At 31.4% G+C, this 14,852-nt stretch overlaps 2 pseudogenes; both read left to right on the forward strand.

Moving 5' to 3' along the window:
• Positions 1–859: 859 nt before the first annotated feature.
• Positions 860–6,225, forward strand: LOC131648184 (uncharacterized; annotated as a pseudogene).
• Positions 6,226–11,580: 5,355 nt separating this feature from the next.
• LOC131648194 (agamous-like MADS-box protein AGL62) lies at positions 11,581–12,330 on the forward strand (annotated as a pseudogene).
• The last annotated feature ends 2,522 nt before the right edge of the window (positions 12,331–14,852 follow it).

The raw sequence follows: 14,852 nt of genomic DNA on the forward strand, positions 1-14,852 counted from the left end.
CCGTCAAACAATTTCAATATAGACCTGGAGTCAAGAAAAAAGTTATTCAATAAATAAACAAACAAATGAGGTCATTATTTAGTGCTATAGTAAAATTAGATATTTATTTCTTTTGTAAAAAAACATAAACATAAACCAAGTGATGAAAGATTACCTACAATGCAAAAGTTTGTATTAAAAAAACTTGAGCTGTAATAACTTACAAAATAAAGATGAATGCAAATAGGAACATCACAAAATTGAAAGAACTAATTCAGCTTTGTCCATTACAAATCTTACAGGTACCATCACTTTTTAAATATCACGATAGGAACCAACCTTACAAAAATTGAAAGAACCACATATCAATATCTAATCAAACACATGAGTCGATAACCATGGATATGACATCTCTTAATATTTAACATGTTCAAAGGACATATTACATATTAAAAAAACCCATGATTTGAATGTGCAAAGAAAATTAATTCAGAAAGGGCATACTTACTCATCACAGAACCCTCAAATCTGGGCATAAAACGTCGTTGCAGGACACCACCGTCATCAGCTTACCGGACTGTTGTTGAAGCATAAAAGCATTAAAAAACAGAACCAAAGTAATCTAAAACAAAAATAAACATTAATCATTTGATGTACAATATAGGAAACGTGAACGTTAATCGAAAAACTTTAGAAATTTTAACTTCAAAACCAACAACAAGCAGCTAAAAAATGAAAAAAGAAGAAGACATGTTTGATGTACCATACAAGAAATGTGATTTTAGACCCGTTTGAACCAAGAACAAAGCATTCACTTGGGAAAAAAGATATAATCTTTCAGTGTAAATCCAAGATCTGTCTACGAAAATAAAGCTTCAAAATGGAATCGGAGAAGAAGAATAGATGGAATCCAAGATCTGTCTTCGATCTTGACATGGGTTTTTGCAGTTTGCTATGGGTCTCATAAGAGATAGAGAGACGAAGATCTAGGGTTTGGGGAAAAGAGAAGCGAGAGAACATGATAGAGAAAGGGAAGGTATTGTTGTCTGCAAGAGAGAGAATGAAGGGTTCTGAATTGACTTGTCGTATAGTTGAGGGAAAAGTTTTGGGAGGAGGGAAAAATAAAATTTTCAATCTTACCAATGGGCATGGTCCTGTTGGCAATGGCACGACGATGGAAAAATAAATTGTTCAAATAGATTGGTCAGTTGTTTAGTAATGGGTAGATAGTAGATATAAGAAAATTAATGGTTGTGGAAAAGTCAAAAATATTCTTATTTGATTTTTAACCACCACAGTAAAATTGTGGTTTTTTGGTCTTTGCACAATAAAGTTCTTAATTTTATTATTAAAATAATACAACTTTTATATTTTATCAAATCTCTCTCTATTCTCTATTTTTTTTCTCTTTCATCACTTTCTCACTTCTTTCTTCCATAAAAAAAAATTTCTATTATTGATATATTTTTTTATATACGAAAATGGTATTTATGATCGAAATATTTTTTAGTCAAAAATGATATACGGAAAAAAAATTATTCAAAAAATCTATTATTGATCTAAATATTTTTATATACGAAAATTTGATATTGATCCAAATATTTTTGTAAATGATACCTAAATAGAAATAATATTTGTATACGAAAAAAATTTACTATTAACGAAAAATGGTATTTATGATCTAAATATTTTTTATTCAAAAATGATATACGGGAAAAAATCTACTATTGATCTATATTTTAATATACGAAATTTATTATTGATCCAAATATTTACCTAAAAAAATGAAGTTTGTATATGGGAAAAAAATCTATTATTGATCTAAATATTTTTATATATGAAAAATGTTATTTATAATCCAAATATTTTTTATTCAAAATGGAATAGGCCAAAAAACTATTATTGATCTAAATATTTTTATATACGAAAATTTGATATTGATCCAAATATTTTTGTAAATGACACCTAAACAAAAATAATATTTGTATATGGAAAAAAAATCTATTAATTACGAAAAATGATATTTATGATCCAAATATTTTTATTCCAAAATAGTATACGGAAAAAAATCTATTATTGATCTAAATATTTTTATATACGAGAAATGGTATTTATGATCAAATATTTTTTATCCAAAAATGGTATACGGGAAAAATCTATTATTGATCTAAATATTTTTTATACGAAAATTTAATATTGATCATAATATTTTTGTAAATGATACCTAAATAAAAATAATATTTGTATTATTATTTACGAAAAATGTTATTTATGATTCAAATATTTTTTATTCAAAAATGATATACGGGAAAAAAATCTACTATTGATGTAAATATTTTTATATATGAAATTTACTATTGATCCAAATATTTTTTTGTAAATGATACCTAAACAAAAGTCTCGATACGGGAAAAAATCTATTATTGACCTAAATATTTTTATATACGAGAAATGGTATTTATGATCAAATATTTTTGATCCAAAAATGGTATACGGGAAAAAATATATTATTGATCTAAATATTTTAATATACAAAAATTTAATATTGATCCAAATATTTTTGTAAATGATACCTAAAAAAAAGTAATATTTGTATACGGGAAGAAAATCTATTGTTTATGAAAAATGGTATTTATGACCTAAATATTTTTTATTCAAAAATAGTATACGGGAAAAAAATTATTATTGATTTAAATATTTTTATATACGAAATTTACTGTTGATCCAAATATTTTTTTTTAAATGATACCTAAACAAAAATGAAGTCTGTATACGGAAAAAAATCTATTATTTATCTAAATATTTTTATATACGAGAAATGTTATTTATGATTAAATATTTTTAATCCAAAAATGGTATACGGAAAAAAAATCTATTATATACGAAATAATCAATTATTTATTTAATTTTTGTTCTTTTTTTAACATTTTTATTTAAAATAAATGATCTATCCAAATTCGCGTAACCGAACAGAACCTGTGCGTATGCACGGATTTGTTACTAGTTGTTTATAGAGTAGACGCCTGAGACAAAACCTATTTTTGGATTTGAAGGAAAAAAACTAATCACAACATGTTGAAAATTTTAAAATTTCTCATAGTTTTTTGAAAGCTTGTGACTTGTGACTAATTTAAGTTTTAAAAATCTTTTATTACTTTACTAGATTTATTACTAATTTACAAAACTCAAATATCCGTTTGAATTTGTGATTGAAATTGTAAAACAATAGCAAGAATAAGAATACCATGTGTAAAATCTCAATAGCAAGAATAGTAGGGGCTGTTTTATTGTTAAAGAGTCATTTAATTGTTTATGAATTAAGGTCTAACAGGGGCTGTTTTATTTGGTAGTAGGGGCTGTTTTATTTGGATACTGTTAGCAGGGGCCTTTGGATACTGTTAGCATGATACTGTTAGCATGCTATGGACTTTAATAAAATTGAAAATTAAGTTAGATATGGACTTACTTAACTATTTGTTTATGATTTAATTGTTTATTTTAACTTTGCAGGGACTGTTAGGATAATAAACAATCTTAAATTAAGGTTATAATATGGTTGCTAATTTAATTATTAATGTGTAATGTTAACTTAGGATTATAATAAAAAATCTTAAATTAAAATTTTAATGTTATAATATGGTTGTTAGAAGTTTTTTTATTTTTTATGATTTTATAGCACAAGATTGATGATGAAGAGTAGAAAAATTGATTCCTTTTTCAAGAGGAAAGAAAGAGATGAAAAAAATAATATTTTTATATCAAAACCTCTAAGTGTTTTAGAGAACCCAAGAATTGAAGAAAATGTGAATAGAGTTTACCCAGATTCGGTTGACTTAGAGAATTCTTTAGAACGTGAGCCTGGAAAATGTACTTCAATGTGGGAATACCTGCTAAACCCAATGGATGAAATATGAAGAACTTATTTGAAATGGGGTCCATATCAAATTCAATTAGAGCAATATCCATTGTCTGGTAAAGAAGACCATAAAAGAATATTGATCCACCTTCGTTTCTAGCTGATCTTCTTGAAGCAGATTCTTGTGGAATTGTTTTTTCGTCTGTTGTTCTTGAGTAGTTGTCTTTTCTTTTGGGCTTAGGCCCTCATTACAACCAAAAAAAAAAAGAAGACCATAAAAGAATATTTCAATACGCTTGGTTTAGCATTTACCCCTCATGGTTAGAATATTCACCTTCAGAAGATGCTGCTTATTGTTTACCATGCTATCTTTTTTTAGCAAAAGACCAAGTGGACGTCCTGGTTCAGATGTCTTCATTTCTACAGGTTTTAGAAGTTGGAAGAAAGTTAGAAATGGAAAGAATTGTGTGTTTCTTAAACACATAGGGACTAATCATTGTTCACCATACAACAATGCTATGAAAGTTTGTCAAGACTTATTGAATAAAGATTGGCACATTATGAATATTGTTCAAGTTTAAAGTTCGATTGACATTAAGAAGAGTCGACTACGTCTCAAGACTTCAATTGACTCATTCTGTTGGTTAACTTTTCAAGCTTGTGCTTTTATAAGTCATGATGAAAGTAAAGAATCATTAAACCAAGGTAATTTTCTTCAATTGATAAAACTCTTGGCAAGTTAAATGATGAAGTTGCAAAAGTTGTGTTAGAAAATTCTTCATCTAATAGCAAGTATACTTCACATCATATTCAAAAAGAGATCTTTCACATTCTCTCAAGTAGGGTGAAAAAGCATATCCATGAAGAAATTGGTGACTCCAAATTTTGTATACTTGTAGATGAAGCTCGTGATGAATCTAAAAAAGAGAAAATGTCTCTTGTTTTGAGATTTGTTGATAAATATGGTTTTATACAAGAGAGATTTTTTGGTCTTGTACGTGTTAATGACACTACATCTTTAACTCTTAAGCAAAAAGTATGTGATATACTTTCTTTACATAACCTCGATGTTTCTAACATCCATGGTCAAGGATATGATGGTGCTAGCAATATGAGAGGAGAATGGAATGGGTTACAAGCATTATTTATGAAGGATTGTCCTTATGCATATTATGTTCATTGTTTTGCTCATCGATTGTAACTTGCCTTAGTTATCGCAGCAAGAGAAGTTAAACCAATTCATCAATTCTTTGATAAGATAACTCTTATTATGGTTGTTGTTTGTTTTTCTACAAAGCGCCATGATGAGTTACAAGCTTCTCAATCATAGGAAATTGAACATTTGTTAGAGATTTGTGAGATTGTAACTGGTAAAGGTGAAAATCAAATTGGTACTTTGAGACGTGTTGAGGATACTCCTTGGGGATCACACTTCTCTTCTATTTCTAGCTTGATAAATATGTATAAAGCAACGTGTATTGTTTCAAAAAAAATTGCAAAGGAAAGATTAAATTATGCTTCACGTGGAGATGTTGATAGTGCTATCACTTGAAGTCATTTGATTTTATATTCATATTGCATCTAATGAAAGAAATCATGAGTGTCACAAATATGGTCTGTCAAGCCTTACAACAACAATCACAAGATGTAATTAATGCTATGCATTTGGTTTGTACAACAAAAACTCTTATTCTAGAATTGAGAGAAGGTGGTTGGGATAAATTGTTTACTTCTACGAAGTCCTTATGTGAAAGACATGATATTGAGATTCCTGATCTTGATGATGTTCATTCAACAACAAGATTTGGACTTTCTCGTCTTGAAGAGAATCAGGTAACTATTGAGCATTATTTTAGAGTTGAAATATTTTTCACTACCATTGACAAACAATTACAAGGTTGAATAGCAGATTTAGTGAACAACCCATTGATTTGTTAACTCTAAGTTATGCTTTATCTCCCAAGGATAACTAAAAGACCTTTAACTTCGATACTATTTACACTCTTGTTGAAAAATATTATCCTATGGACTTTAATTAGCAAGAGAGGATTAATTTACAATTTTAACTTCGGCATTTTACTATTGACACTTGTCTAACATCGAGTTTGAACAGTTTATCAACTATTCAAAATTTGTGTTTCTCTTTAGTTGCAACTAGAAAGAATGAAATTTACTATTTGATTGATATATTGTTCTGCCTTGTCATGACTCTCCCTGTATCCACGGCCACTACTGAAAGATCTTTTTCGACAATGAAAATTATCAAGACAAGATTGAGAAGCAAAATGGAAGCTGATTTTCTAGGAGATAGCATGATGATTCACATTGAAAGAGAAATTGTTGTTCAAACTACTCAAAGACCGTTGAGCATTGTTATAAGGTATTTTTAAGTAACACACTTTAACTATTTCATAAATTATAATTTAATCATCATGTCTTGGGGGGTGGTGGGACAATGGATAGGAATGAGAGATATTTCCGATCATTGCCCGGTTTGGCTTATGGTAGACAAGGAGGATTGGGGCCCAAAACCTTTCAAGTTCAACAATGAATGGTTTAGTGACAAAAGTTTCTTTGATTTCGTTAAGAAGGAATGGGAGGGAATGATTATTCAAGGGAGGGGAGATTATGTTTTGAAGGAGAAATTTCGGTTAATTAAAGAAAGGTTAAGGTGGTGGGAAAAATTTATTTTCGGGAGAATAGACTTCGAGGTGGAGGAAAATGTGAAGGAGTTAAACATGGGGGATGATAGGGACGTGTGGGAGGAACAAGTGCATCTTAATAAGGTCAAGGCGTCTAAAAACATATGGTTCAATCTTAAACTCAAGGAGAACATGTTGATTCAAAAAAGTAGAGTGAAGTGGCTAAATGATGGGGATGTTAATAGTAGATTCTTTCATAATTCGGTGAAGGAAAGAAGAAGGTTGAATCGTATGTGCTTGGTGGATTCTAATGATGGAATTGTTCATTCGGTTAATGAGGTGAAAGATAGGGTGAAGAATCATTTTGAAAGTAAGTTTAAGGAAGATTGCTTCGAAAGACCCCTTTTGGATGGAGTGGATTTCAAATCTTTGAGCATGGAACAATCTTATTCTTTAGAGGCCCCGTTTTTGATTGAGGAAACAAAGGAGGCGGTTTGGATTTGTGATGGATCTAAAAGCATGGGACCGGATGGTTTTTCGCTTCTTTTTGTGAAGAATTGTTGGTCTTTTGTTAAAGACGATTTTATAGCTTGCTTTAAAAGTTTCTCATCCGGAGCGGTTTTGTCCAAATGCATAACATCTTCTTTCCTTGCTCTTATCCCTAAGAGAAACAATCCTTTAGACCTAGACGATTACCGGCCAATTTGCCTTGTGGGAAGTATCTACAAAATTGTTTCTAAAGTCCTAGCGTCTAGGTTAAAGAAGGTCCTTCCTCACCTATTTTCTAATTGCCAAAGTGCCTTTGTTCCGGGGAGACAAATGATGGATGGAGTTCTAATTGCAAACGAATTGGTTGATTTTGCTAGCAAGGAAGGAAAAGAATGTCTTCTTTTCAAGGTCGATTTCGAAAAAGCGTATGACAAGGTTAGTTGGAACTTTCTTCGTTATATGATGAAAAGGATGGGGTTTGGGTGTTTATGGATGAAATGGATGGAAGCGCTTATTTTTTCTAGCAAGATGTCGGTGTTAGTGAACGGTAGCCCTACGAAGGAATTCATGGCGGAAAGGGGTCTTCGTCAAGGAGATCTTATTTCTCCTTTCCTTTTTGTTATAGTGGCGGAGGGGTTAAAGGCTTTGGTTGATAGAGCGGTTGCTAATGGTGATTTCGCGGGTTTCAATGTGAATGGCAAGTGTTTCATCGACGTTCTCCAATTTGCCGATGATACTTTATTAATTGGAGATGGAAGTTGGAATCACATTTGGGCGATCAAGGCGGTGTTGAAGAGCTTCGAATTGGTCTCGGGTCTTAGAATCAATTTCCATAAGAGCAAGTTGATAGGAGTCAATATTAACTTCCACTTCATGGGAGTCGCTACTAATTTTCTCAATTGTAGGATGGAGGAAAAGGAGTTTAAATTCCTTGGAATTCTTGTTGGTTCAAATCCAAGAAGGATTTCTACTTGGAATCCGCTTTTGGACAACGTTAGGAGGAAATTGAGTTCTTGGAAAGGTCGGTGGCTTAGTTTTGGCGGGAGAATAACACTCATAAAATCTATTTTAAGTAGCTTGGCAATTTTTACTCTTTCTTTCTACAAAGCTCCGAAAAAGGTGATAGCGGAGTTAAATAGATTACAAAGTAACTTTCTTTGGGAAGGGGTTGATGATAAAAGGAAGGTGCATTGGGTGAATTGGAACGATTTGTGTCTTTCAATGGAGAAAGGAGGTCTTGGTTTTAGACGGTTAGAGTTTTTCAATAAAGCTCTGCTTTTGAAGTGGCATTGGAGGATGTATGGAGCATCGAAAGAATTATGGTATTGTATGCTCAAAGCGCGGTATGGAGATGTGAATCTAACCTTGAGTAGGTGCAATTCGAATACTAAGAAGGCAAGAGTATCTTCGGTGTGGTGGGCGGACTTAATATCAATCGGGAAAGATCTTCCGAAAAACTTTTTTACTAACCATTTTCTTTTTCAGGTTAGAAACGGGCACTCCATTTCCTTTTGGAAATCACATTGGTTGGAGGGCGGTGTTTTAAAAGACCGGTACGAGGATCTTTTCAATTGCTCTTTTTTGAAAGATGTTTCGGTGGGCACTATGGGAGGATGGAGTAATGGGAACTGGTTATGGGAAGACTTTGGCATCCCCTCGGGTCATATTAACAATTCTCTTCATGGTCAGAATTTTATAACTGGGCCAGCATCAGACACTGCTTTTAGCGCTGCCAGCATTCATTCTGCTACAGGCGCAGAACCCATCATCGCTCAGACTGGTGCAGAGGCCTCTGTTCCGGCTGGTGCTGCTTCTGTCCCCACGGTATGCAGCGGAACCATGCAAAGGATTTTTCAGATTCATAGCCTTGAAGCTGCTCTGTCCGTGGCTGAGATGAAATTTGATAAACAGGATGTAGCGGTTTGGAAGATTGATTCGGGCGGATTATTTACGGTTGGATCTTGTTATATTTCCCTGTGCAGCAGCAGTGTTCCTTTCGGGCCTGTTAATCGGTTTGACTCGGCTTTTAAAGATCTTTGGAAGGTTGAAGTCCCTATGAAAGTTAAGTTTTTTGGTTGGCGATGCTTCCTCAACAAAATCCCAACAAAGGACTCTCTTTACCGCAAAGGTATTCTTACTAATTCTTCGAACCTTGATTGTGTGTTTTGCGGAAATAGCGAAGAATCTATCCTCCACTCTTTCTTTTATTGTCCGAATGCCGGGATGGTTTGGAAGGAAATTGCAGATTGGATTGATTTACTTTTTTCGGTAGGAATAGATTTAAAAGAAAGTTTTTTGTATTGGAGCTCCTTTTGTCGCACGAAGAAAGTCAAAAAGGGCAAAGTTGGAGCCGTCTGGTTAGCGTTATTGTGGAGTCTATGGCTTAGTAGGAACGACATTGTCTTTAACAACGGGTCATGGAATTCGAGGGATATCGTGTGGAATTGTAAAGCTCTCATTAGGAGGTGGTCATACATAGGGAAAATTACTCATTCCAATTATAACTTTTTTGAGTTTAGCAATAACCCATTGTTTTACTTAAGTTAGGTTCGAATCGGTTTGTAATTTTCTTTTCCGACCCTTTGGTGGGATGTATTCTTGGATCTTGCCTTATTAATATATCCTCTTGCTTTAAAAAAAAAAATTTAATTTTATGGCGACCCCAAACTTTATAGTCTGGCTCCGCCACTGCTCATAATGTTCATGAGAAGGAGTGTGCATGTTGTTTTGAGGAAGAGGAATCTCTTGCTTCATTTGTTTTTTCAGTGAGGGATTGTTGTGAAGGTGTGGAAACATATATTCAATGGCTGGATATGGAGTTGCTGCTAGTGTAGATTGTGGAGATCCCTTTCAAAAGTTCTTAAGCTCTTCAAGGCAAAGTTAGGAAGTCAAAAGTAGGGCTCTCTTGGCTTGCATCGTGTGGTGTATTTGGATCATGAAGAACAATTATAATGTTAAACAACATTATTAGTGCAGTTGATGACATTGCGGCAAACATCACAATTTTGTCTTGATTTTGGTCAGCATAGGAGGGAAGGGTAGATTGTGTGAAACATTTTATGATTGGTGCAAATGTCCAATAGTCTTTTTTTAATGTAAAATAATGCATATCTATCGGGTTTGAGTACTCCAATATATTTTTCTTATAAAAATATTTGATAATAATTTTTATAGTAAAGTAAAAATAATTATATTTTCTATAAAAGTGACAAATAGCTAGATTTATTGCATTTTGAAAAGAAAAAAAAAAACACATTTTCATGTAAGCATATAGAAACTAGAAAAGAAATGACACAAATTTTTTTTATTATATATTTTTAAAAAGTTATGACATTAAATCGTAAAATATTTTATATAATAAATAAAAAATTATTATATTTTAGAATGATTTTCACACTTCTGCCGCATATTAGATTTTAAAATAATTTTCACTCTTTTACCGTACGTGCATTATAGTTAATAATATCACGTGATCAATATAATAATTTAACTATTTTAATAAAAGAAAAAAAAAAGTCGCAAAAAAAAAAAGAGCAAGTATTTTCTATTTCCAAACTTTTTCATTTTATAATCTAAAATAATTATTTTAATGTTTCAATATTTAATATTTATTGTATTGGTTTTGTTACATCAGTAAAATTTTATAGGAAAAAGTACAGTGAAAATATTTCAGCCATATTAAAAAATTTAAAGATAACCGTGAGAACAATTTAACTAGTACCATTCTAGTACATTCTAAAGAAAAGAATATCTCTTGCACTTCTAATCTTGGATGTGTTTTTTGTGATGAACCCGTAGAGTCTCCTCTTCATCTTTTCTTGAATTGTTGTAAGACGAATGAGGTTTGGAAGGAAATGGCGTGTTGGATCGGTTTGAATTATGTTAAAGATGTGGATTTTAAAGAGAGTTTTTGGAGATGGAGTTCTTTTTGCTTGATAATAAAGAAAGTGAGAAAATGTAAAGCGGGGTGTGTTTGGTTAGCTATCATTTGGAGCTTGTGGATAATTAGGAATGGTATTATTTTTAGGAACTCGGTTTGGAATATTCGAGATGTGGTGTGGAATTGTAAAGCGGTCCTATGGCGGTGGTCTTTTATAGGGAATATTCCTCATACCAATTGTAACTTTTATGAGTTCGACAAAAACCCTTTATTCTACTTAAGTTAGGTCTCAATTGGAGGATAATTTTCCTTTCGAGATTTCCTTCGCCTCGTCTTTTGTAATCTTGTTTGGTGAACTTTTGTTCCCGTTAATGAAAACTTGCTTACAAAAAAAAATAAACATATTCATTACAAGTTTGTGAATTATCAAAGTCTAAATAAGGTAAGATATATAAAATGGTAAAAAACAATTTCCTTTTTTTTTTCATTGAATTTTCTACCATATAAACATTGTAAAAAGAGATTTGATGTGAATCTCTCAATACAATAAATATTTTAATGAAACGAAAAGGTATAACGTTTGAAAAAGAACCGGTTCAATTGAAAATTTATTAATTCGAATTTTGGCTATAAAATGACCTCTTCATACTTAATTCTAATGTGTCATATTTAAGTTTGAAGTTTCAAACACATTCATCATTTTCTTTTATCTTCTCTTCTTTTAAGTTTCAATCATGTCAACTGAAAAGAAAACTTGTGGTCGCAAAAAGATTGAGATGAAAAAGATGAGCAAAGAGAGCAACCTGCAAGTGACTTTCTCGAAGCGCCGTAGTGGAGTCTTCAAGAAAGCCAGTGAGCTTAGCACACTCTGTGGTGTAGATGTTGCTCTCGTCGTATTCTCACCTGGAGAGAAGGTGTTTTCCTTTGGTCACCCACATGTTGATACGATCATAGATCGTTATCTATCACGTGTTCCACCCCAAAACAATGACACCATGCAGTTTATTGAGGCTCAACGTAGCACCAATGTGCGTGAGCTCAATAACCAATTAACTCAAATCAACGATACATTGGACATTGAGAAGACGCGTGGTGATGAATTGAGCCATTTGCGCAAGGTAACTGAAGCTCAATTTTGGTGGGCTTGTCCCATTGATGGGATGGATATGGCTCAAATTAAATTATTCAAAAAGGCTTTGGAAGATCTTAGAAAACTTGTTGCACAACAGGCTGATAGATTTGTAATTCCAGTTGCACCTACCCAAACTATTCAATTTTTTGTTTGAAATAATTCCAACTCACATGTGTCTCACCGTCAAGGAAATCTTCAACAAACTCAAATGTTTCAACCTCAATATTTTCAGAACTCTATGTTGCAATCTCATTTGTTTGGCTTCAACAATATGGGAGGAATAAGCGGATATGAACCCTTCGAATTTTTTTTAATTCGATGGCTTAGATCCGCCTTAAGATGCCCTTATTAATGTTTATTTTTTCATGTTGTTTTAATCTATTTCAATTAGAGCACACTGGCTTAACTAGTTTCATTTATGAGATTTGGTTAGGGGGGTATCTCAAGGTTATTTAAATCTTTATTTTCATGTTTTATGATATATTGTTATAATAAAGGGCATCTTATTTATTTATATTTTAATATCTCTTCAAAATTTTATTAAACTTTTGAAGTCCAACAAATTTTTTGTATTTGCGTTGTTCATCGTTTTTCAGTAATCATTTGAGTTATAGAATTTTAATCGAAGGTAAAAAAAGGTCGGCGAGAAGATAACAATGAAGATTTGTGTTAAATTCGTAAAATACTTCACAAAATGAAAATTTCTTTGTAAAATCGTTATGAGATAAGTACTTTTTATGATCTTAATTGTACAAAGTGTATCTCTCTTAATCTAAATTTTTATTCACAAAAAAGGAACATTCACACCACAAACATGTTCCATTTAATAATTTAGACAAGCAGACTTTTTGAAAATTAATAATATAACTCAAGCCCTAAAAAAAAAAAAACTTCAAGAAATTTTCTTTCTGTAAGCAAGACATAAACATATACCATTTAATAGTTTGGATGATAAAAGATTATTGACATATGATATCCTAAATTCTTTCAGTCTATACCAATAAAAGTAAAAACGTGTCATCTGGGTTTTTTTTAATGGACTTTTCATGCACTACTTGTGTTAATTTGTTAGCTCCTTATATATTTTGTACTATTTCTCTTCTATTTATATAATTATTTGTCTTTAAGAAAATAATAATAAATTGTCATGAAGAGTAATGAAAATAAGCTGGGTCAATTAAATTTTATAAAATTGAAGCCGTCAAAAACCTCAGAGCATGTAGTGTATTCTATTATAGATTAAATTTTAGGCTATGTTTGAATATAGAAAAATAGACGGAGTAGAATGAAGCAAAACGAAACGGAATAAAATAAAAATGTCATTATATTATTTGAATATTTCATGATGGAATAAAGAGATTTTGTTATTCCGTCTAAATCATAGGGTATAAAGAATGATGGAATTGGATGAAATGCATTCCATTCGATTCCGCTTCATTTCATCTGTTTTTAATCAATTCAAACAGTGGAACATAAGTTTATATCATTCGGTTATATTCTATTTAACTCCCTTCCATCAATCCAAACATACCCTTAAGAATGAGTCGGGTCGTTTTAATACTTTTGTACGACCTTCTATCTTATTTAAATATCATTTTTGTAAGAAATTATTCAAATAAATAGTCTAATATATATTAAATAAATTAATGAACTACCAAACTAACAAGATTAAATTCCATTTTTTATATTTATTGTGAAATATTCAAGAATTTGGTTTTCTATAATATTCTTTTCAACTTTATTGATAGTATTAAATTTAAATATCAAAAAAATTATATAAGTAAGTAGACAAAAATTATTTCAAAAATGAACACATGTGTAATAATAATAATACATATAATTTATTCATATTTATCAAAATAGGTTCCTTCACTCAAAAGTCAAAACTCAAGGCTGACACGCTACATATTCACCAAAAACTTTAAAATTATATGTGAGTGAATTTTCTCAATTATAAAGTGTTTAATTTTTATTTTTTTAATCAATGTTGGACTTCTTCCTCATATTTGATTCTCAACAATTATATTTAATTTTTAAATTTGAAATCTTCTCTATTTCAAACCTTTTTGTTTGAACTTAACAAGGTTATACCATAGGCTTTTTTTCATTCAACCTATTGTATTCTTATCTTTGTCGTAGGTTTATTAGCGATAATATGTGTCACTTTGTTTCCTTCTGTTTTCGTGTGAGAGAACTTAGTTTCTCTAAAATCACTTTGTCTCTTTGTTATCGATCTGCACATAACTCCTCGATTGATTTTGGGATTTACATCATTGTATGAACTGTTTGAACAATCGACAATGGTTTGGTTGTTAACTTTGAACTCTATCTTCACAAAGCAATAGTCGTTTACAGCATCCATTGCTTTGAGAAAGGCCATCGCTTGCGCCATTAGAAGATCTTCATTACCTTTGACTATTTGAGAGCTAATCGCCAGATCTTCGATATTCCACATGTTAGGATTTTAGGTCTCTACTATCTCGTTTTCTTACTAGCCTTCTAGGGATCATATTTATTCTTCAAGTTTTTCTCAAGAATTCTGAGGTTTGATTCTTTAGCTTGAGTCTTCGAGGTGCTATTGTTCTGAGATTCTCTTTGAGATTTTTTGAGTCTTACTCCCTGCATTATTGTGCTCATATGAAGCATATTTTGTCAGGTCTTGATCTATTGTTAAGACTCCCAACTCTACAATTATCAGTCTAAAATGTGAATTTTTTTCCAGGTATTGTTGATATCTATCTGTTATACTATCTCTTGGTGGTTGTTATTATTCTTGTGATCTGAGCTTTTGTTGTTAATTTTGTTGTTAAGAAAATAATTTTGTGATTTATTTTGACAATTGATACTCTAGTTTTAATACATTCATCTTTTTAA

This window comes from Vicia villosa, linkage group LG1 (assembly GCF_029867415.1).
Source record: "Vicia villosa cultivar HV-30 ecotype Madison, WI linkage group LG1, Vvil1.0, whole genome shotgun sequence".
Classification (NCBI taxonomy): Eukaryota; Viridiplantae; Streptophyta; class Magnoliopsida; order Fabales; family Fabaceae; genus Vicia; species Vicia villosa.